Source organism: Callospermophilus lateralis, chromosome 9, assembly GCF_048772815.1.
Source record: "Callospermophilus lateralis isolate mCalLat2 chromosome 9, mCalLat2.hap1, whole genome shotgun sequence".
Taxonomy (NCBI): domain Eukaryota; kingdom Metazoa; phylum Chordata; class Mammalia; order Rodentia; family Sciuridae; genus Callospermophilus; species Callospermophilus lateralis.
This window is the reverse complement of record NC_135313.1, coordinates 68,083,425-68,109,338: the sequence shown is the minus strand read 5'-3', so window position 1 is coordinate 68,109,338 and position 25,914 is coordinate 68,083,425. Positions and strand designations below refer to the sequence as shown.

General features: G+C 33.2%; 1 protein-coding gene and 1 pseudogene across 3 annotated transcripts in view; one reads left to right on the top strand and one right to left on the bottom strand.

Moving 5' to 3' along the window:
• Slc4a10 (solute carrier family 4 member 10) overlaps positions 1-25,914 on the top strand; it is a 194,389-nt gene that overhangs the window by 31,108 nt on the left and 137,367 nt on the right. The gene's annotated exons all lie outside the window — the stretch shown is intronic.
• LOC143407195 (conserved oligomeric Golgi complex subunit 6 pseudogene) lies at positions 22,168-25,070 on the bottom strand (annotated as a pseudogene).

Genomic DNA, 25,914 nt, shown 5'->3' with positions numbered 1-25,914 from the left:
ATTCTTACTAACATATTCCTTTATTTCCTAACATTACACCTCTTAACAACCTGCAGTCCTACCTATGGGTTCAATTTCCCCCAAATCATTGATTTACAGAGGACTTATTCAGAGAAAGAAAATGCCATTTCTCATGAATTTAATAAGCATTTCCAACATAATTCCTGCTATTTTTTTTTACAATATAAGAACATAGTAAATTAGTAAAACCTTAGGAACATTGTTGCTAACTTCCTATTCAAAAACATTTGATGCTGCTTTATACCAAAATGATACTTTCTCATTTCCTCCTTTTGCTAATGTTTCCCTCTATAGATATAAAATGCTCAATCTGGCCATTCAGGAGTGTTACCTGATCCCTCCCAGGAGAGAAGTTACCTTCCTACTATAAACTTCTGTTTCTGATTTTGTACGTTTTCTTATATTATTGTTTTGTACACATCTGTGTATCTTTAAATCTTATCTTTCTTATTTGATTAGAAGCTCTTTGAGGGAAAATTTTTCATTTTGAACATCTTTGTATTTTACCCTAGCATCTAAACTAGATAGGCACTAAAAACAATATGTTGTGTTGAATTTTATTTATATATAATTCAATGATACATCACTAATCATATAACAAATTTATGCAATATAATTTAGGAGTATAATTAGTGGTTATCAAATATTTAATTATCTTTCAAATATTTAATATTTAAACACAGGAGTAATTATATTGTACTATATTAACATAAATCTAGTTACATTTTATTTAATTCACTTATCATTATTATTTTTATATGGGATCTTATTATGTTGTCGAGGTTGGTTTTGAACCTGTGGGCTAAAGCAATCCTTGTGCCTTAGCTTCTCAAGCTGCTGTGACTCTAGGCATGCACTGCATGACTGACTAATCTAATTGCATTTTAATCTGATATTCAGGAATTCATAAATTTATAATTTTAATTGAAAAGTTAAATGAATTATTAATTCTGGCTTTGTTAATTAAATAAATAACTTTAACCTTATTGCTGTTTAGTAAATATCAAAATACATATGTCAAAGATTTTACAGATAAAATTATATTCCTATCTTGACATTAGTTTTGTATTCCATTTGGGAAAAACAAAATTCTATTTGAGTATTTCCTTTGCTGGCTACCTAATATATTAGAGACCCAAAGTCCAAAGATAATATAAATAAAACACCCAGCATAAAGCTTCTGCACAACTTAGCTCTGTCAGAGATGGTACTTCTGCTTTCCTTATTTCATCCAATACATTTTCAAGCTCTGAAAGAGAATCAAGATTGTCTTTTGACCACAATTAATATGATTTTAAAAGTGTTTTTCATCAAAAATCTAAAACAATAAGTATTGATTATATAATCATGAGATGGTATTTTATGACTAAACTAGTTTAAAAATAAAGAAAAGAAAAACCTAGATTAGGGATGGACTTTTACCTTAAAACTTCTACCTCTAAAACTTTATGCCAAAGATCAGCAAAAAGTATAGCCCAGGGATCAAATATGGCCTGCCATCTCTGTTTGTATGGCCTATGAACAAAGAATGATTTTTACATTTAAAAATGTACAATGTAAAAATATAAAATTTAAAAGTGTAACCCCCCAAGAAAATAGTAATATTTAAAATATTTTAATTTATACATTGTAGTTATTCATATTATTAGGGTACATTTTGACATATTATACAATCATGAAATATAATTTGCTCCAGGTCAATTCTGCATACCTCCCTCTTTCTTTTTCCTTTCTTTTATTCTACAGAACTCACTGTCTGTCTCTCTCTCTCTCTCTTTTTGTACTGGGGATGGAATGGAGGGGTTCTTTACCACTGAGCTACATCCCCAGCCCTTTTTGTTTTTTATTTTGAGACAGGGTCTCACTAAGTTGCTAAGGCTAGTTTCCAACTTGTGATCTTCCTGGCTCAGCTTCCTGAGAATTGTAGGCATGCACTACTGGGATTGTAGGCATGTACTACTGGCTATTCTACAGATCTTTCTTTTGCCTGCTTAGTAATTAGTATTTTTAAAATTTCTGCAATACAGATATACATAAAGGTGAAATTCACTGTGGTTTATTTGTGTATGTATATAGGATAGTTTGGTTGGTTTCATTCTAATGTTCCTCCCTTTCCCTGTTTCTCCTCCTTCGCCCTCACGTCCCTTTATTTACTTCACTGATCTCTCTTCTGTATTCATGCAATCCCACCTCTCTCTCTCTCTCTCTCTCACACACACACACACACACACACACACGCACACACACACACTTATTTTGGTCTAGATTCTGCACATGAGAGAAAAAAACATATATATGACTCTTGACTTCTAGGTCTGACTTTTTAAACTTAGCTTGATATTCTCCAATCTATTTACCAGCAAATGCCATAATTTTATTTTTCTTTATGGCTGAGTAAAACTCCATTATGTATATATACTACATTTTCTTTAACCATTCATTTGTTGATGAGCTTCTGGGCTGTTCCACACCTTGGCTATTGTGAATGCAGTTCTATAAACAGTGATGTGACTGTGTTCCTATAGTATGTTGATTTTAATTTTTTTGGATATATATCAAGGAGAGGGATAGCTGGGTCACATGGTGGCTTCATTCCTAGTTTTTTTGAGGAATGTCCATACTGTTTTCCAGAGTGGTTGTATTAATTTGCAGTCCCACAAACAATGTATAAGTGTGTCTTTTCCCCTACATCATCACCAATATTTATTTATATTCTTGATAATTGCCATTCTGACTAAAGTGAGATGAAATTTCAATGTAGTTTTGATTTGTATTTTCCTGATTGCTGAAGATGTTGAACATTTTTTCATATATTTGTTGGTCATTTGTATTTCTTCTTTTGAGAAGTATCTGTATAGTTTAGTACTTTTGCCTGCTTATTAATTAGATTATTTTTGTGGGTTGTTTTTGGTGGTTATTTTTGTTTTGGGTTCTTTATGTATCTGAATATTAATCTCTTGCCAGTGAAGCAGATGGCAAAGATCTCCCATTCTATAGTCTCTCTCTTCATGTCCTAATTGTTTCCTTTGTTGTACAGAAGTTTTTAATTTTATGCCATCCCATTTATTGATTTTTTTCTTGTGCTTATAAGTTTTATTAAGGAATCCAGTGCCTGTGCCAATGTATTGGAGTGTTGGGCCTACATTTTATTCTAGCAGTTGCAGAGTTTTTGGTCTAATTCCTAGGTCTTTGATTCACTTTGAGTTGGATTTTGTGCAGGGTAAGAGATAGGAATCAAGTTTTTTTTGTTGTTGTTTTTTTTTTTTTTTTTTTTTTTTTTGGTACCAGGGATTAAACTCAGGGGCACTTAAACACTGAGTCCCATCCTCAGACCTTTTTTTTAATTTTATTTTTTAAGTTTTGAGACAGGGTCTCACTAAGTTGCTTAGGGCCTCTCTTAACTGGTGAGGCTGGCTTTGAACTTGTGATCTTCCTGCTTCAGTCTCCCAAGTTGCTGGGATTGATTACAAGTGTGCACCATCACACCCAGTGGGATCAAGTTTCATTCTTCTACATATGGATATGCAGTTTTCCTAGCACCAGTTGTTAAAATGTCTTTTTTCCAATGTTTGTTTTTGGCACCTTTGCTAAATATCAGATGACTGTATCTATGTGGATTTTTCTCTCTGCCTTCCATTCTGTTCCACTAGTCTTCTTGTCTGTTTTGCTACCAATACCATGCCATTTTTGTTACTATAACTCTGTAATATAATTTGAGATCTGGTATTGTGATATCTCCAATATTGCTCTTTTTGCTTGGGATTGCTTTGGCTATTCTGGGTCTCTTATTCTTCCAAATGAATTTTAGAAGAATGTGATTAGTATTTTGATAGAATTGCATTGAATCTGTGTATTGCTTTTGGTAGTATGGCCCTTTTGATAATATTAATGCTGCCTGTCCAAGAACATGGGTGGTTTTTCACTCTTCTTCAGCTTATATCTTCAGTGTTCTATGTTCTACAATTTCATTGTAGAGGTCTTTCACCTCCTTGTTTAGATTTATTCCTAAGAGTTTTATTTTTATTTTATTTTTAATTTCTTTTTAGGTTATTATGAATGTGATAGCATCCTAGTTCTTTCCCCACAGATTTCTATCATGGTATAAGAAAGAAATTGATTTATATATGTTGATCCTGTATCCTACTACTTTCTGAAATTTCTGGTGGAGTTTTACAAATCTTCTAAATGTAGGATCTTGTCATCAGCAAACAGAAATAAATTGAATTTTTCTTTTCCTATTTGTATCCCTTCAATTTCCTTTTCTTGCCTGATTTTTCTGAGTAGGCTTCCAAGGACCGTGTTGAATAGTAGTGGTGAGAGTAGATATCCTTATCTTGTTTCTGTTTTTAGAAAAAATGCTTTCAGTTTTTTCTCCATTTAGTATGATGCTGACCTTCAGTTCATCATATATAGCCTTAATAATGTTGAGGTAAGTTTCTTCTATTCCTGTTTCTCTGATGTTTTAAACATGAATGGGTGCTGGACTCTGTCAACTGCTTTTTCTCCATCTGTTGGGAAAATCATGTGATTCTTGCTGTTACATCTATTTATGTGGTGAATTACATTTATTAAATCAAACTTGCATCCCTGTGATGAAACACATGTAATCATGGTTCATGATCTTTTAAATAAGTTTTTTGATATGGTTTGGAAATATTTCTTTAAGAATTTTTGCATCTATGATCATCATGGATACTGGTCTGAAGTTTTCTTTCCTTAATGTGTCTTTGTCTGCTTTTGGTATCAGGGTTATACTGGCTTCATACAATGAATTTTGCAGTGTTCCTTTCTTTTCTTTTTCATAGAATGATTTGAAGAGGCTAGACATTAGTTCAAAGATCTGGTAGAATTTGGCTGAGGATCTATATGTTTTTTAGCTTTTCTTTGTTGCAAGGATTTTAGCAGCTGCTTCAACTTCATTACTTGATATGGGTATATTGAAGCTTTCTATAGCCTCATGGTTCAACTCAGGTAGATAATATGTCTTCAGGAATTTGTCATATCTTCAAGATTTTTCTAGTTTATTAGAGTGTAAACTTTCAGAATAGTTTCTAATGATCCTCTGGATGTCAGAAGTATCTGTGGAGATATCACCCTTTTCATCACTAATTTTGTTCATTTTGGTCTTCTCTTCTTTTTGATAGTTTGGCTAAGTGTTTATCAATTTTGTTTATCTTTTCAAAGAACCAACTCTTTGTTTCATTTGTCCTTTGTATATTTTTTATTCTCAATTTTATTAATTTTAGCTTTGATCTTAATTATTTCATGTCTTCTATTGGTTTGGGTATTAGTTTATTCTTCTTTTTCGAGGGCCTTGACATGTAACATCAGATTATTCATTTGGTATCTATTTTTTTAATGTAGGAATTCATTGCAATAAATTTTTCTCTTAGAACAGCCTCTTAGAACTGTCACAGATATTTAATATCTTGTATAACTATTCTCATTTGTTTCTATAATCTATTTATTTGTTTATTTATTTACTGTCTTTCCTTATTTCTTCTGTGAGCCATTCCTCATTCAAAAGTGTATTATTTAATATACAGGTGTTAGAATTGTTTCTGTTTTTTTATCTTTATGTTGATTTATAATTTCATTACATTATGATCTGATAGATTGCAAGGAATTATCTCTATATTTTTATATTTTCTAAGTTTGCTTTGTGCACTAAAATATGATCTATTTTAGAAAAAGTTGCATGTGCTACTGAGAAGAAAATGAATTATATTGTTGCTGGACAAAATATTCTATAGGTATCTGTTAGGTTCATTTCATTAATAATTTTTAGTTCTGAAGAGTCTTTACTTAGTTTATATCTGAATGACCTATCTAATTGTGAGAAAGATATGTTGAAAGTATTACTTTATTGTTGTCTGTTTGATTTTTACATTGAAAATGTTTTGTTCTTCATACTTAGATGCACCATTATTTGGGTTTGAGTGTAAATATAAATATATTATAATACTTATATATATGTAATATTTATAATCATTATATCTTGTTGTTGGATGTTTCCCTTAAACAAGTTTAAAGTGACCTTCTTTGTCTTTTCTGATTAATTTGGCTTGAAGTTTACTTTGTCTGATATAAGAATAGTTACCTCTGCTTCCTTTCAGTTTCCATTTGCATGAGGTATATATTTTTTTATCCCTTTACTTCTTTGGATGTCTTTGCCTGTTAAGTAATTCTCTTTCAAACAACATATAACCCAATTGGGTCTTGTGTTTTAATGCAATCTGCCAATCTATGTCTTTTGATTGGGGAGTTTAGGCCATTTACATTCAATGATATTATAGAGAGATTATTTTTATTTCCTGTCATTTTGATTTATTTCTAATACTTAATTCATACTTGATTCTCCTTTAACTGGCTGTTATTCTGGTGATATTCATCTCTATGATATCTCTCAATTTTATTTTTCATTTCTTCTACATGAAATAGTTTGCTCAATATGTTTATAGTTCATGACTAGTGGTTATTAATTATTTTAGTTCCTCTTTATCATGGAAGGTTTTTTTATTTCATCTGAAGGATACTTTTGCTGAATGTAGTAATCTTGGTTAACATCTATTTTCTTTCAGGTTTTGGTATACATTATTCCTAATCCTCCTGGCATTTAGTCTTGGCTGAGAAATAAGTTGAAATACTCATCTGTTTACCTCTAAATTTGACTTGTAATTTGTCTCTTGCAATTTTTAAAATTCTATTCTTATTCTCTATATTAGGCTTTTTTTACTATAATGTGTCTTGGAGAGAGGATCTTTTTTAATCTTGCCATTTGGGGTTTTATATGTATCTTGTATTTGGATTTTCATCTCATTCCTAAAACTTGGGAAAAATTTGTTATTATTTCATTGAAAAAATTGTGCATTCCTTCAGTTTGTGTATTGGATACCAGTGATTCTTAAATTTGGTCTCTTAATGTCATCCCAGATTTCTTAAATGTGCTGGTCATGGTCTCTGAATATTTTTCTTTATTATTAACTTATTATTGACATTACTTTTTAAAATTTTTAATATATTTGTTCTTTCTATATATACATGACAGTAGAATGTATTTTGATATATTATACACATATGGAATAAGTATAATTTGTTCCAATTAGGATCCCATTATTGTAGTTGTATAGGATGTGAAGTGACATTGGTCATGTATTTATATATAAGAATAGGAAAGATATGTCCAATTCATTCTATTGTCTTTTCTATTTCCATCCCTCCTCCCTTATCTTCATTCCTCTTTATCTAACCCAATAAACTTCTAATCTTCCCTTTTTTTATTGTGGGTTAGAATCCAATATTAGAGACTGTATTTTCAAGATCAAATACTTTGTCTTCAAGGTCTGAGAATCTGTCCTCTAAGTGGTCTAATCTACTGCTGGTGCTTTCTATTAATTTTTGAATTTGAATTTTTGAGTCTTTCATGTCCAGGGTTTTTGTTTGGTTCTTTTTAAGAGTCTCTATCACTTTATTGAAATGGTCTTTCACTTCCTGCATTTCTCTCTAAGATAATTGTCTACATCTTCTTTTAGCTCATGGAACATTTTAACTATGAATTTTAAAAATTCTTTCTCTAACATTGCCTCCATTTTGGTGTCAATGGAATCAGTTGTTCAAGTGTGGGCAGTTTGAGTAAATTTGTTCAATTGCTTTTGCAAGCTGCTTATATGTCTACACATCTGTGGGATGATCAATGCTTATTCTTTTATGCAAGGAACTATTTAGTAAGCTTATTTCTCATAAGTCCCCAGTGTATTGATACTTTGACTCAATGTGTGTCCTTTACTATTCCCAGTATCAGCACCACTTTGAGAGAAGATACTGAATCTTACTTACCACAGTCGCTTCAGAGTAAAGTCATGTACTAATCAACTTCAGGAGAGGGAGGCTAGAGATAGATCAGAAGAATTAATAGTAATATTTCTGACATAAAATTTCCATGAAATTAAGATTTCAGTGTTTGTTTCGACTATCCATCTTTGTGATAAAATACTTTAAGTTGTTAAGGTACACAAAAGAGAGAAGATTACTTTGCTCATGATTTCAGAGGTTTTAGTCCATGGTTCCTTGACTCCATGGTTTATAGGCTGATGGTGAGACAGAACAATATGGTGGGGAGTGCATGATACAGCAGAGATGCTTACCTCAGGTCAGCTAGGAAAGAGAGAAGAAGAGAGAGGGAGAGGAAAAGGGGCTGAAGATAAAATACACCCTTCAAGGGCATACCACCAGTGAACTATTTCCTCCAACTGGGCCCCACCTCCTAAAGTTTCCACCACCTTCAGGTAGCCCATTAAGTTTTGAATTCACCAGTGGACTAATCAGTTAATCAGATCAGAGCCTTCATGTCCCAATCCTCTCACAAAGGATTCCCCTCACTGCTACTTTGTGGAACAAACCTTAAACACATGAGTTTTGGGGGGACATTTCAGATCCAAATTACAACAGTATTTATTAATAAAGCTTTATTGGAGCATAGATATGCTCATCAATTGTGTTTTATCTATAGATACTTTTGCATTACAATGGCAGAATAATGACCAAATGTTTGGGTTCCATGTATCACACTGCTATTCATTGCATTAATCATGAAGTTTTAGTATGATGTATATCACTATACCATGAAATTTTATTTTTATTACTTTTCAGAACAAGAAAATAAGGGAGAAGTAGACTCTGAATGCTGTGCTTTTTTGGCACAGTGCATGTAGATTTTTTTCTTGTTATTTAATTAGATAGTGAAACATTTTGTTATATAATGAAACTATTGATATGCTAGAATAAAATAGATATTGCCATAATCAGAGTAAATATTCATAAAAACCTCTGTGACTCAGAAGGTATCAATCAGAATAAATTAGAAAATTAAAGTGGAATATGATATCAGCAGAATTTCCTTACAAAGTTAAAAATGACAGTGAGGCTGCAACCAATATACATTTCTGAATGGATGATTTGTTAACAAAGTATGAAAAATGGTGCTGTTTGTGAGTAGTGAAATCTTGTTTGATTATAGCAGCAGAGGAAATGTGCCAAGAGAAAACAAATTGGTTCAATACTACTAGTTTTTTTGATGAGAACAGCTGTTTGAAGAATTGGGGATACTTGAAGCAATACAAATAGTCAATTAAAAGAAATACAGAAGATTAATGTCAGTAAGATGGCAGAGTACGAAGTCATGAACCCTCTTCTTCTCTTCCATAGACACACCATTTGGGAACAAGTCACAGAAAATTTTCCTTTGTGAGAAATCTAGTAACAAAATACAGAGTGAAGAAAAATGAAGAAACATGAAAATACATTCTATTCAAAGGAATGAGATGAATCTCTAGAAAATGAGCCTAATGAAATGGATGGAGTTACACACACACACATACACACACACACACACTCACACACATGCACACACACATATATAATAATATATATGGTAGCTATATATCTATATATGTGATGTACCTCATGGAAAATTCAAAGTAACTGTCATAAAGATATTATCTGAGGTTAGAGAAACATTACCAAAACAAAGTGAGAATTTCACAAAGAGAAAGAAAATACTGAAAAGTAGCTGGACATGGTGGCTCACACCTGTAATTCCAGCTACATAACAGGCTGAGGCAGGAGAATTGCAATTTTGAGATCCTTTCTCAAAATTGAAAATAAAAAGGGCTAGTGGTATAGCTCAGTGGTAGAGGTTTAATCTCCAGTACTGGGGAAAAGAAAAGATTTTTGTATCAAGACAAATTATGACACAATTGTTAAACGTTAAGGTTAAAGAGAGAATTGGAAAGTAGCAAAAGAAGATCAAAGCTGTTAGGTGCAAGGGAACCTTTGCAAGATGAAAAGCAGATTTCTTAGCAGAAACCTTGCAGACCACAAGGAGGTAGGATGCTATATTCAAAGTCCTGAAAGAAAAAATTGCCAATCAAGAACAATGTGCCTAACAAAACTATTCTTTAATAATGAAGAGAAAATATTTCACCAACTAACAAAAATAGAAAATGTTCATCACCATAAGATCTGCCTATAAGAACTACTAAAGGAAGGGTTTCAACATGAAACAAATAGTAACGTGATAACATAAGAAACCATAAAAATTGCCAATATAGGTAAATATATAGAAAAATACAGAATGATAAAACTCTAAGAATGGTGAGTAAATCCTTTTAATTCTAGTAAAAATGTTAAAAGTAGTAAAAATACTTTTAATAGGTAGAAATATGTTAATAGATACACTACATAAATAGATGAAAGTTGTGATACAATGCCATAAAATAAGGGTGGGAGGGAGAATTCAGAGTTGTTTTTATTTGATTGAGCCTAAGTTTTTATGAGAATAAAATAGACTCTTTTAACTATAAGATCTTATATTTTATAAAATTTGTAAGCCCCATCGTAGTCACAAAAAATACCTACAGGGTTTACATAAAAGGAAAAGAGAAAAGAATCAAAGCATAAAGGAAGACAGTAGGAGAGGAAAATAAACCACATAACTAACAGAACACAATTAACAAAATGGCAATAGTACATTCTTCTCTGTCAAAAACTGCTTTAAAATTAAATGCATGTAACTGCTCCCCACCCCAATCAAAAGACAAGAGTCACTGAATGGATGAAAAAAGATGACTGAACTATTTGCTGTCTATAAGAAGCTCATTTCAGATTTAAGGATACATAGACTGAAAGTGTAGGATGGAAAACTATTCCATGAATATGTGAAGAAAAGACAGAGGTGGCTGCACTTGTATCCAACAAAATACATAAGTTAAAACTATTGTAAGAGCTCCTCCCCAAGACATTTTATAATGGAAAAAGTATCAATTCACCAGAATAATTATAATAATTGTTATAGTAGGCACAGGCATCATAATTATAAATATTTATATACTCAGCATTAGAACACATGAATAAATAAAGCAAATATCAGTAGAACTGAAAATAGAAATAGCAATACAATAATAGTAGGAGACTTTAAATCCCACTTTCAGTGATAGTAAAACATCTAAAAGTAAGATCAGAAGGAAATAGAAGTTGAAGAAGACTCTAGGCAAAATGAACCTAATAGATATATACAGAACATTCCACTCAATAGGAGCAGAATACACATTCTTCTCAAGGCAGCCAGAGTATTTTACAGAATCTTAGACCCCAAAACCAGTTTTATGGAAGTTAAAGAGATCAAAATCAGACCAAATAATTTTTATGATCACAATAGGATGAAACTAGAAACCAATAGCAGTATAAATACTGAAACAATAACAAGTGGATTATAATGTGGATATTAGACAAAACATTCTTGAACAACCAATAGGTCAAAAAAGATATCAAAAGGAACTTAGAAAATATCTTGAGACATGGAAATGAGAATACTACTTATCCAAACTTGTGAAATTCTGCAAAAGCAGTATTAAAGGAGAAGACTATAGTATAAATGTCTACATTAAAAAAAAGAATAACACAGGGTGAGTTGGCTCATGCCTATAATCCCAGCAGCATGAAAGGCTGAGGCAGGAGGATTACAAGTTCAAAGCCAGCCTCTGTAACTTAGTGAGACCCTGTTTCAAAATAATAATAATAATAATAATAATAATAATAATAATAATAATAATAATTAGTAGCAGTAGTAGTAGTAGTAGTAGTAGTAGTAGTAGTAGTAGAAGAAGAAGAAGTCTGGGGATGTGGCTCAGTGGTTAAGCAGCCCTAGGTTCAATATCCAGTACCAAAAACTAAAAATCAGAATGAGCTCAAATAAACTTTACATTTGAAGGAACTAGTAGAAGAACAAACAAGGCCAAAAGTTAGCAGGAGAAAAGATGCTTTGTATGTCATGGTAGAGTAGTATTTATTTACTCCTGTGGTGAAAGGTTTATCCCTGGGATGGATTCTATATATGTAAATCAATGAGTGTGACATACCATATTCATGGATCTAGGACAAAAGAATCAAGACAAAATTCAGAATTAAGACAAAAATGGTATGATTATTTAACTAGATGCAGAAAAAGCAGTTGACAAAATTCAACATCCTTTTTATAAAAAAAACTCTCAACAAATTAGTTATTGAAGAATGTGCCTAAAGAGTAAAAAGAACATATCTGATAAACCCACAGTTTATCTCATACTCCATGATGAAAAGTTGAAAGATTTCCATCTAAGATCAGAATCTAGACAAAGATGACTACTCTTCTTGCTTCTATTCAACCAAGTACTGAAAGTCCTATGCAGAGCAAGTAGGCAAGAGAAAGGGGACAAAATCACCCAAATTGAAGAATAATAATTAAGATTTTGTATGTAAACCTATAAACACTTACCAAAAAAAACCTCTCAGAATAAATCAATTTAGTCAAGTTATGGAATAAAGATTAATATATAAAAATCCATAGTGTTCCTATTCACTAACAATGTTTAAAACAGTGTCTGAAAAAGAAAGTAACCTCATTTATAATGGTATAAAAGTACTTAAAATGGATCTAACCAGGAGGTGAAAGATCTGTAAAGTGGAAACGATAAAATGTTGATAAATTAAATTAAAGATGGCACAAACAGAAATATAATTCATGTTCATGGATTAGAAGAATTAATATTATAAAGATGTTCATATTACCAAAATTACCTATAGATTCAATGCAATCTCTATTGAAATTCAAACATTATTCACAGAAATAGAAAAAAATAATCCTAAAATTCACATAGAACCACCTGGAATAGCCAAATCCTTCTTGAGCATGATGAACAAAGCTGGAGATATCACATTACCTGATTTCAAAATATACCACAAACCTGTAGTAATCAAAATAGTATGGTACTAGCATAGAAACAGATACATAGACCAATGGAACAGAATAGAGAGCCATGAAGTAAAGCCACAGTTTAGTGGTCAATTGATCATCAAAAAAGGTGCCAAGAGTACATAATAAAGAAAAGACAGCCTTTTCAATAAAAATCAGTTATCTACATGAGGAAGAATGAAATTGGACCCATAAACATCAACTCAAAGTAGATTAAAGACTTAAAACTAAGACCTGCAATTATGAAACTAGAAGAAAACACAAGAAAAGCTTCACAATGTGGTCTTGGTAGTGATTTCGTGGATATAAACCCAATAGCAGTCAACAAAAGCAAAAACAGACAAGTGAGACTCCATGAAACTAAGAACTTTCTGCACTGCAAAGGAAATAATAACCTTAATTTAAAGGCAACTTATGAAATGAAAGTGAATATTTGCAAACCATATAGATGACAAGGGGTTAATTTCCAAAATATGTAAAGAACTCCTACAATTAACTAGAAAAAACTAATAATATAAGCTAAATACTGGAATAGACATTTCTTCAAAGAAGACAAACAAATGCCAGATGGGGATAAGTGTGAACATGCCCAACATCACTAATTATCAAAACTTAACAAAATTATATTGAAGATACCAAAGTTTGAAATTTTATTGTTATTATTTTGGTACAGAGGATTGAACACAGGGGTGATTTACCACTGAACAACATCCCAAGCCCTTTCTATATTTTTCAATTTTGAAACGGGGGGGGGGCTTGCTAAGTTGCTAAGGCTGCCATGAACTTGTGATCCTCCTGCCTCAGCCTCCTGAGTCACTATTGAAACAGGCATGTGCCATTATGCTCAGCTGGAATTTTGAAATTTTAGTTAATATCAGGACTTGTTCATAAGCTATGGTTATATAGATTCCATGTGTATTTAGGTAATCACTATAGACTTGGATTTTAAGAATGAAGATACATATTAGGAAGATACAATCTGTCCTCAAGTTGCATATATATATAAATTTAAGTATCGCTCATTATAATAAAGAATATGTAAATTTTCAATAGAAGCAGAAAGTGGATTCTGCTAGGAGAAACAAACATTGGGTTCACAAAGATAGGGGTGTGCTTTGAAGGATGAATAGGAATTCTAAAGTCAAAGAATAAAGGATCTTTTATATTCTGGGAATGGCAAATGTGATTTGGCTAAATCAGAGATTGTGTGGGAGCACATAAAATGTGACTGGGGATGAAGTTTAAATTTTTGCATGAGTTAGATCAGATAATGGAGAATGGATTAATTTTGTAGTTATTCAATGAGGCAAGTTCCATTATTATTTTCATTTTACAAAGGAATAAACTAAAGCACAGGCAATTAAACAACTTGCCCAGATCAGATGACTAATAACTGTTAGGACAGAGATTCAAATCCACAAGGAGACTTGGCCAAATTTACTTACTTTTTCATGACTAGTTTTAAAATGTTGACACTGTCCTATTATTAAGCAATAAGGCATTTAAGTTAAGTTAGTACCCATACCACAATAGTTTTACAAATAATTTTGTTTGAGTTTGAAATGTTTTATATATAGTTATCAAATTCCCACTGGACTGGAATTCATTCCCCTCAATAGGAAAGACACTCTTCATTGGAGTCTGGTTTTTATTACAGCCTGATGTTCTTATTTTAAATTCTCTGCTGCACTACAAATTAATAATTTATTTGGTATTGTTGATATAGGGTCAACTGATGGTATAGTTAGTTCTAAGTGATATTTGGTGAGCTGATAATAAGTAGCGTACATAAGAATCTTTTAAAATTGTACATTTTGTCTGCCAAACACATTGAACATTTGAAGATGAAAATTAGGGAGGATAACATTGGACATTTCAGAAAGGAATAGCCAGCAGTAAATTTCAGTCATTTATTGAACCATCTTTAATGCCTATTTACATTTCATAATAAACTGTTCAATTTTCCTATGGGTATCCTGGTAATAATAATTAAATAAGATAATAAAAGCCTTTAATAATGAAATTCACTTTTATTCCTAAAATTAACTCTCAGATGAATGATACACCATATTCTATGGTTCTTCCTTTAATTATTTCATATAATTTATGTATGTGACTCACATAAATTAATTTTGCTCTGCTCATTGCTATTCTCTACCTATCAAAGGCACAGTAGTATTTGGGTACGGGGAATTTGCTTTTTAATGTGACATATGCCATAATCTCTGTAAATGAGAACTCTGTATGTGTGTGTTTCTGTCTGTAACATTTCCTATCAATCAGCATTTTAGAAATATAATAGATGAAAAGAAATTCCTTTTTGTTACATTAAATATAATCCTAGAAATATTAAAAGGGAATTTTAGAGCAAAGAAATTGTTCCATTAATCCTTAAATATTTTTATTGGAAAACATTTAATACTTTGAAGACAAACCACTTAGTGACCAAAGATTCTTAATATCTAGTACATAGGTTTATATTAACACTATACTATTGTTGAGTTTTCTAGACATCCAAGACTTAAGTATATTCATTCTTTAGTTATGTAGTTTAAAATGTGGAAGTAATACTGTGAAGGGGACATTGTGAAGTATGTCAACTTAGTCCATTTCTTGGCTGCTAATCCCCTAGAGGTATCCTGAAAGCTCGTCAACTGTATAGGACACACAGCCTCTACAGGGTATCTTCTTTCTACAGGATCCTCTAACAAAATGACCAGTCCATTTGAATTTTTTTTTTTTTTTGGGAATTCATCAGCATTTATCAATAATTATTTAAGTGCTAATCAGATAATGAGGATAGCTGTAAAGACACTGAGCCAAGTTTGTGTTTTGTGCTCTTCCTTCCCCAAGGAGGGTTAGGTATTAGTGTTGTCACTGAGACACTTGAGTTCTAGACATTATTGGGGGAAAAAAATTACTGTGGCCACTTCACCTATTTATATTCACATTAAATACAGCAATTGTTTTAAATACTGGTAATAATGAACAAGTATTAAATAATTAAAAATGGTGATATTCTTGATTTTTGGGGGGCTAGTATACACCCATAATTTTAGCAGTACTAAAATCACTGGAACCTTAATAAAATTAATTCCTTTCAGGTGTCCAGCATTCTTTTTTAAAAAAATTTTAATATTTATTTATTGGCGGACACAACATCTTTGTTTGTATGTGGTGCTGAGGATCGAACCTGGGCCGCACACATGCCAGGCAAGCGTGCTACCGCTTGAGCCACATCCCCAGCCCTAGGTGTCCAGCATTCTGAGATTGCTACTTGAAATGTTCTCTTTTATATTTTCGCCCAGTGAATGAAATTGTTTGCTCCTCTATTCATTTTTAAAAATTTATTTTTTAAATCAACAGAGAAGATTGTATGTAATTGCTGTGTACAACATGATATTTTGAAGAGTATATACTTTGTTGAATAACTAAATCTGGATGAAATCATATGCTTTACCTCACATAGGTTTTGTTTTAGTTTTGGTTTTAGTTTTGGTACTGGGGATTGAAACCAGGTGCACTTAACCACTGAGCAACATACACCCCCAGCCCTTTTTTTATTTTTTATTTTGAGGCAGGGTCTTGCTAAGTTGCCTGGGCTGTCCTCAAAGTTGTCATCCTTTTTGCCTTAGCCTCTTGGGTTCTTGGGATTACAGGCATGTGACACTGCACCAGGCCAGGTAGATTACTTTAGGGTGAGAGCACTTAACATGTGCTTCTCAGTATTTTTCAAAATACAATACATTGTTATTAACTACAGTTACCATGTTGTACAATGATTCTCTTGAACTTGCTCTTCTTATCTAAGTGAAGTTTTCTATTCTATGACCATCACCCCAGGCCCCCTCTGCCTCCATCCCCTGGTGACTAGCATTCCACGCTTGGTTTATGTGTTTCCTCCCTCATCCCATCTTCCCTCTTTCCTGGCTCCCTAGGTGTTCCTACTGCCCATGGTCCAACCATTGAAAACATGATGGAAGAAACAGATTCTCTTAGCTTCACTCCTCTGGTGTTTCTACCCTTTAATGAGTTTCAGGTGGGAATATAATAAAGGAAGCCAAAATGATTGAAATCATGATGAGAAGAACGTAAAATTTTAATTTTCTGCTGATAAAATAAGGTTTCATCTGGCCTCTTGGGAGAGAATATTATGAGTGTTCTTTTTTTTTTTTTTATTACTTTCAAACTTTCCTTAGAAATACCTTGTAAAAACACTACAGGCTTCTTAGCAAAAGGATTTTAAAAAAATCTTATTTTTCTTTGTATAACAGTTTGTGGTTGGGATAAATTACTGTTTTAAGTAGATAACTCTATAGTAAGAAAGCATTTTTTTTTGATGAATCCAAAGCTATGGTGCCACACTGCCAATGAAATTAGTCATAATGTTGATCATGAAAACAAAAGACCTATTTACAATGTTTGAGACATTATTTAAATGTGAATGCCTTATTTCTCTCATATTGTCTCATTGATCTTTCTCTTTAGGTTTCTTAATCTGCTTTCTATCTAATTATTAAGTACTTTGAATTGCCAGATATAGTAACCCTCTGTCCTCAGCCCCAAATTCCCTGTGGCTTTTAAAACTTCTGACAGTGCCTTTCTTTTTAGATCACTCTTTTCTTTCATCTTTTTTGCCTAGGCTTCCTATCTTCTCCCACCATGTTCCTTGCTGTTTTTTTTTTTCTATTTTATTCCACTGATTTTTCTACCCTTTCTGAAATTTTTAGATTTTTTTTGAAATAAAAATAACTTTATTATTATAAAAATTATTAAAATAATATAAACAATTAGAAATCTCCAAGATGGGGCTGGCATTGTGGCTCAGTGGTAGTGCACTTGCCTAGGATATGTGAGGCACTGGGTTTGATTCTTAGCACCGCATATAAATAAATAAAATAAAGGTCCATCAACAACTTAAAATATATATAAAAATTTTAAAAAATCTCCAAATTGTATACAAAAGCATAAAGAAAGCAAACAAAGCAACCTCAGAAATGCAAAGAAACCACTCAGAAATTATTACTATAAATATTCTGAAAAAGAATAACAGGATTAATATTATGAATAGAACATTAATTTAATCATGTGTCATAAACAATTATAACTAGACTATATATAAATGGAATTATGGTACATGTTTGACCTTTTAAATGGCTCTTTTTTCAACTAAAAAATCAGGATATTTTCATGTTATTAATGTAGATGTCATCATTTGAGTTGCTGCAGAACATGTCATTGCATGTACTTTGATTTATTTAATCAATCCCTTATTAATGCACATTTTGTTTATTTCTCACTTTTCTCTTAACAAAACTCCTATGAATATTGTTGTATATATATTCTGTGCACTTGATGATCTTACAGATGTAAATTCTCTTCCAAATGTTTTAAAGCTGAAAATTTGATACATGTTTTTATATCATTTTTCAGAATAATTGCACATTTACACATTCCTATTAACATAGTGAGAGGTTCTATTTATTTCTTTAAACTTTTGACAACTCTCTTTTAAACATTGGTTTTTCTCCACACTTGTCTTTGTTTTTAAAAATTATTCTTCTTCATGTTGTCCCTGGATATTCACTTCTGGAATGCTATTTTCACCCATAAGTGCTGTGGGTACCTGTATTGGGAAAACTAAATTGCCCCAGGTGTACTCTGTAGCCCTTCATTGGATACACTAAGGTAGATACACTGAAGAATTCAACATGATTGCAGTAGAGGTAATAAAATAACACAAATATTAGTTGAGGAAAATGCTAAAGAAATACTTAGAAAGAACATGACTACTAAAAGTATTTGAAAATCTGTTAGATGGAAGATTGTATATACTTTCAATTTTATTAAATAGAAATAGTAGGATTCCATGTTAGAAAAAAAGTGATTGAGTTGTTTTAATTGTCAATAATGGAAAAGGGCTACTTAGCAATATTTGGTTTTAGAAATGCTGAGTTAACTTCTTCAACTTCAGTTTATTTCATGTTAAAATGAGAGGTTTCTACCAGGTGATTTCTAAAGCATTCCCCAGCTCTAAATTCTATGAACTTCTAGTGTATACTTTAGAACATAAGTTCCTAATTAGCTTTGTTTAAAGATGAAATGCTTAAATATTTTTAGTTTTCACATTCACTGACAATAGAAGTTTATTACTTTTAAAATTAGAAAGGATTCCTTACTCTATATAGATGAAGGTGTTCAAAATGTTATATAAATTATTTATGCCTTGTAAAATACACAGAGAGCAGTTTTATACCTTTCATGAGGAAGAAAGCAGTTCAAATTAAAGTAGATATGAAAAAAATGCCATCAAATTTGACTTGCTAATTTTACTAGAGTATGTTAGGCTTATCATCTTGAAATACAAAATTTGTTCATATTTGGTTCACATTTAAATCCTTTTAAATTTATTTATTTATTTTTTTGTGGTACTGGGGATTGAACCCAGGGCCTTGTACATGTGAGGTAAGTGCACTACCAACTGAGCTATATTCCTAGCCCTTGGTTCACACTTAAAGCACAATAACTCAGAGGTTGTGCCCTTATCTGGAAGTATGGTATTCCTCCTCGGATTCTCCTCCCAAGTGTCTCTAGATTTACTTAGTCTAAAGGGTTGGATAAGTTTATGATATAAAACCCGTTTGATGAGAAGAATGGAATTTCAGATCCATTAATTTAGCCATTCTTGAAACTCTGTTGGGTGACTGTTGTTAGTGCCAGACACTGTTCCAGATACTAGAAATAGAGCAGTGAACAAAAGAGATAAAAATTTGAAGATCATGTACTAGATATGGCTCTCAAGTTTAACCTAAATAAATACTTGCTAATGGATAGCCTAGCCAATTAACTTTGTTTCTTCTATTGCCAGGTAGAAGTTTGGTAGCATCTAGAGCAGTGGGAATGATACAAGTTGCCACTAGAGTTATATGCCTGCCTGCCATCATACATATAAGGCCATGTCCACTAAAACTGTTGCTTCTTCTATAGCTTATCTATCTAATGTTCCTACACAGCCCCATAACCTCTCCCTCTGCATATACAAAGCAAAATCTGCCTTGAGTCTTAAGTGTCATACTTCTCAATGACCCAAGTCTTTTATCTTCTTTATTTTAAGGCACACATACACGTCTTCTCTCCACTCAAGGTAAGTTCCTTAGTATCTAGGCCTTTGGCATTCATTACATGATGGATTTAGAACCAGTTATATGCACACACATCCACTTATGTGTGCATGTGCATATACATGCATACACACATGCACACAAGATAATGTAAAGGCTGCTACTGAGTTTGTGAGTTTGGGAAATTGCCAGCCCTTTCTCTCTGCCTTGGTGTTCATTCTTGATGGGAGCTGCTGGTGGAGGGTTATTATCAATCCTGCCTGCCTTCTTCATTTAGGGAACTATACTGCTTTAGAAGTTCAATCCCCAGCACCAAAAAAAAAAAAAAAAAAAGATTAGGGTTTAGTTTCCCTTCTTCCTAAAATACTCTTTGGGACCTATGTAATTTAGAGGATGAAAATAGATGCAGGAGGGAATATGACTCTTAACTTCACTTTCAACATCGACCTTTTATCTCATGCTTTTGCCTTGCCCAAGGTTGTTATTTTATTCTCTTCATAAAATTACTCAAGCAATCCTTCTGAGAAAGTGAAGCCAAGCTTATTATAATGAAATGATCAGACTACTTTTGAGTACAGAAAAATTTCAATAACTTATAAAAAAGAGAAAATTTAGGAAGTTCCACCTGTATGTCCCCACAGGCACCAGGCAGCAGTACTCTATAATCTCTGTTCCCTCTCTGCCCTCCCACCTCCCCAGTAGTTTTGATTTGTACCATTTGCTAATTTATGTGGTTATGTGGTTTCTTTGTGTCTAATTTCATACTGCTAAAGTGTTTTCACTGAGCACAGAGTTAGGAAGAGAGGTGCATACTGGTTCTGGTGAGCAGGCATAAGACTAACACCAATATTGCCAAGGTTGTATGTGGGAGAGCACTAGCCACTGTTTTCATCTACTATATTCTGTAAAAATCACTGAAAGATAAAAAAAAACTCTTTTTATATTCATTTATTGCGATTGATGTTTAAGGAAATAAAATTTCTGTGTACTTTCTGCCAAGAACCAGTGAAGGATGCGAATACGATATCTGTTTTGTATTCCTGCACCTCCCTTTATAAGTCATGCAACTATTTTCACTTGCCAATACAGATCCCATTTTCCTTCAAATCCTCTCTTCTGTGAACTATACTTTTTAAGTATTTCAGCCTACTGCAGAATAAAATGCTGTGAAAAAGCTTTATATTGGTATGTCATCCAAGAAACACTTATTAAGATTTTAGTATGCCAGGTCCTGGGAATATAGACATAGACCACATTTTGGGCTCTAGAACCTACCATAGGTACTATATACCTAATTATATAATGCCATTTAATTGAGATTTTGAAAAATTTATAAAATTCATAAGTTTATAAATTTTATATACTAAAACTTCACCACAGGCCCTACAGACTAGTGCTAAAACAAGGTGCTAAGAGAGGGTATACTGGCAGTTATGTTGGATATTGCTGGACATATCCATCACTTCCTAAAGTTTCCTCCTGCTGTCTTATATTATTATTATTATTATTATTATTATTATTATTATTATTATTATTTGTGATCAGAACATAAGATCTAAGAAAAATTTAAGTAGCAATAGGCATTATGCTATATAGCAAATCTCCACAACTTATTTATTGGCAAGTTGCTTTTTTGAACCTGTTTCCTTATCTGTAAATGGAATCTACAGGAATTTTGAAAAAATTAAATGAGAAAATGTCAACAAACCATTTTACATAGTAGATGGTGCATTATAGGTTCCCCAAAGGGCTATTTCTTGTTGGGCTCTAAACCCTTACAGTTCCACGTGACTTGGCATTTATTTATATTCTGCTTTCAATTTTGTCTCCTTTTTTTTTAGGTAAAGAAACATTTATTAGGTCACATTTTATACTAATTCTTAAATTTTAACAAAATTTTTGTATGCTGTTAATTTAGAATTATTCTTGTAAAAAATACTTCAAAACTCTCATACTAAATTTTCATTTATGTTCCAGAATAAAGGGGAAACTGCAGAGCTAGAGAGGTAGCTAACAAAGAATCTATAGAAATCAGATCAGAGCAATACTACTACTCAGTCCAATGTGTTACTTATTTCCATGTTATTGAAACTGAAAGAAATTAATTGGGACCTACAAATTTACAATGTAAAGAAAATTCTGTCAAATCTCTAAGTAAAGATTTAATAGGCTAAAAAATAAGACAGACTTCAATATTTTAGGGATGCAATATTTTGCTAACACAATCAAATAACATAACTAGGAGAGAAGTGTTTGTGTTTGCTGCAGTGATCAGCATAGGAAGCTCTCTAGATCTCTGTGTTTATTGACTGCCTCACAGCAGCACATGCTTCACCACAGGCCCTACAGACTAGTGCTGTAGACTGTTAGCATCTGTTCTTTCATTGTGGTACTTAGAACAAGGTTCAGCAGTGGCATTAACATATTTTCTGGCAGGTAAACTGAACCACTGTAGCCCTCAGTGACACAGAATCCATGTTTGGCATATTGACTAAAAAACCCTGTTTAGGTTTAGGGTGCTGAAAAGTGTTATAGATATAATTCAAGCCTATTCTAGTTAAAACATAAGAGGCTTGCTCATTTATAAGTGTCTAAATTTACTTCAGTCTGGAACTAGCCTTTCCAGATGCTAGTTGTTTTGTATCTGCCAATGAATTCAAATAGAACTAATGTTGTCCTTATCAATAGGGCATTGACCATGGAAGTGACTGTATTATCTGTGCTTAAATTGCTGGCTGATACAAGCACATATCTGGCAGAGAGGATCCAAGACACATGATAAAACCTGCACAAAATCAGCTTTTGAGCATTAAAGGGTATGACCAAAGAAACATCCAAAACTTTATGTAGCAACTTGAGTGTCTGACTGAGTGCCCAATTTGGTGCAAAGTTCAGTGGTGAGAGTTCAACCTTGTCCTTTAATTTACTGGTATTAAGACTCAACCTATTGAGAAATATTCAATATTTCCTATTTGTCCAGCAAAGAGTAGTGTCAACAATGCAGTTGCACTATTTACAACAATGCCACTGGTAAAATTTCAGAAGATTGGAAATTTTATATACTAAAACTTCCCCAACCTTAGCAAGTTTACTCATTTTGAACCCCTTAGTAATATGTTCAGCAACTTCTTGAATATTTTCTTTAAAATTGTGTATTTACATGCTTTAAGAGAGATTCAAAGTAATTCATTTCAGAAGCAGTAAGTTGATGAACCCAAGCTAACAAATTTTGTGCATACCTCAAAGGGTCATATGAGTGGATTTCAATGGATCTAGGTGTACCTCCTTGGTCCCCTCCTGTAAGAACATCAGTAAACCTGTATACATCTATACTTCCTCTGGCTATTCCAAATTCATCTAAGGTATACCTGGCAGGGCTTCCATTGTCCTAATTAATGCTAGAGGTGTTTCATATGATTTTTGTGTCAAGGTTCTTCATCATCAAGGTTCTTTATTTGAGTCCACTGATGAAGTCTTTCCCAAGCAATTTCTTGAAACAAGACCCTTCTGTTCCATAATTTCTAAACCTGATGTTTGTTGATATGCAGGTAAACTTTGACATAATTATGAATGTTTTACTCTTTCCAATGCCTTGAAAACATCCTTAATAATAAGTCCTTCTCTGTTCCTTGAGTTATTTCAGCAGAAGTCATTTGGAACTTGTATAAGAAGGCATCTGCAACTTGTGCTCTTATTTTTTAATTTGACTTTCATCCAGAAGCTTAATGGTTTTACTATTAAATCTTGAGACTATTTCTTTGCTACCTGTAGATGACTTGTCATATCTTGACAAGAGTTGCTTATTGCTTCAACATCTTCATTTATGCTTCTAAGTTCTTCCTTTACTTCCTTGAAAATGTATGTTGTTGGCTAAACTTCTGCCTTTCATATCTCTGTATATTTCTCCAAGTCTGCAAATTGTTTTCAAGAATCAAGGTTAAAAGTAATTGAGAGCTTTTAACATCTCCTTGTCCTTGTGCAACAGCATCTCTAGGATCTTATGCTGCTTAAGCCACAGTAGGCTGTTGGTCTACCCAGAGTCTCTTCCACCTGTCTTATTGGTGGGGCTGTTGACAGCCCTGGATGCTGGCACTGTGACCTCTTTCCTGCTGCCCTCAGCTGTAACACTGTACATTCCAATCCTGAGGGCTTGCTGCCCCTCAACCTAAGGCAGGAGTCATTGCTGGTAGTACAAGTTTTGCCTTTTGTATGCCATTTCTGGAATCCTCAGGTTGTATCTTTACACAGGTTCTTACTCAGTTTCTTATCCCTATCAATACTGTTCACAATACTTTTTTGATTCTTTCTTGTTAACTTACCTTTTTTTGGTATATCTCTCCTTAGTTAACATTTTCCTGTTGTTTTCTAATTAGAATTATTTTCCTGTTTCTTTTACTGCTCTACTTTATTTCCTGTCCATCTATCCTTACAATTTCTCATTTTTTCTTCCAAATAATTTTGCTTTCTCAGCAAAACTTCCCCAAACTTGGTGACTTTAAACAGCAACCATTTTATTTAGGTCACAAATTCTGTATGTTGTCAATTTGGACGGCTCAGCTAGTTAATGCTGTTGATCTGGGTCAGCTGGCTCCTGCGTGGCAGGGAGCAGATGATTAGGCAGCCGAGGTTGGCTGCTTTAAGTCCTCTGCAGGGCGGCTGTCAACTAGGGCTTCTCTCTATATGATCTTCCATCTTCCAGCAGGCTAGTCTGGACATGCTCAGATGGTTTGTGTCACATTTGCCAATGTCCCATAGGTTAAAGAAAGTCATATGTCCAAGTCCAGAGTCAAGAGTTAGAGGAATAGAATCCACCTCCTGATGGAAGAAGCTACTGAAATACCATGGCACTTAAAAAAAAAAATCCACCACATTAACTATTTCTTATTTGTAAACATCTTTACAGAAATGCTGTTTTATTTTTGCTTTGTATTACCCCTTCAATTTCCCAGTTGAATTCCATCAGTATGCCTCTTGGAAATCTTGTGTTTCCTCCTCAATGACTCCTCTGTCTTTCCAAACAAGCCCTTCTGTCCTTAATTGCCATTATTCCCAGAATGAGCCCTTTCTACCCGTGCACATGTCTTTCGAATTAATACAAAACTAAACCTGGAAAATTTTAACAGTTTTACCTTTTTGTTCATTTTCTAACCAATTCCCCTGGAGCAAAGTGGCAGGATGCTGAGAAATCATAATTTAATTAAAATGGGGTTGATACCATCTCACTCCAGTAAGATTGGCAGCGATTATGAAGTCAAACAACAATAAGTGCTGGCGAGGATGTGGGGAAAAGGGTACACTTGTACATTGCTGGTGGGACTGCAAATTGGTGCGGCCAATTTGGATAACAGTATGGAGATTCCTGGGAAAGCTGGGAATGGAACCACCATTTGACCCAGCTATCGCCCTTCTCGGACTATTCCCTGAGGACCATAAAAGAGCTTACTATAGGGATACTGCCACATAAATGATTATAGCAGTACAATTCACAATAGCTAGACTGTGGAACCAACCTAGATGCCCTTCAATAGATGAATGGATAAAAAAATGTGGCATTTATACACGATGGAGTATTACACAGCACTAAAAAATGACAAAATCATGGAATTTGCAGGGAAATGGATGGCATTAGAGCAGATTATGCTAAGTGAAGCTAGCCAATCCTTAAAAAACAAATGCCAAATGTCTTCTTTGATATAAGGAGAGCAACCAAGAACAGAGCAGGGAGGAAGAGCATGAGGAAAAGATTAACATTAAACAGAGACAAGTGGGGGGAGGGAAAGGGAGAGAGAAGGGAAATTGTATGGAAATGGAAGGAGACCCTCAATGTTACACAAAATTACATATAAGAGGTTGTGAGGGGAAAGGGGGGGAAACAAGGGAGAGAATTGAACAACAGCAGATGAGGTAGAGAGGGAAGATGGGAGGGGAGGGGAGGGGGATAGTAGGGGATAAGAAAGGTAACAGAATACAACAGTCACTAATATG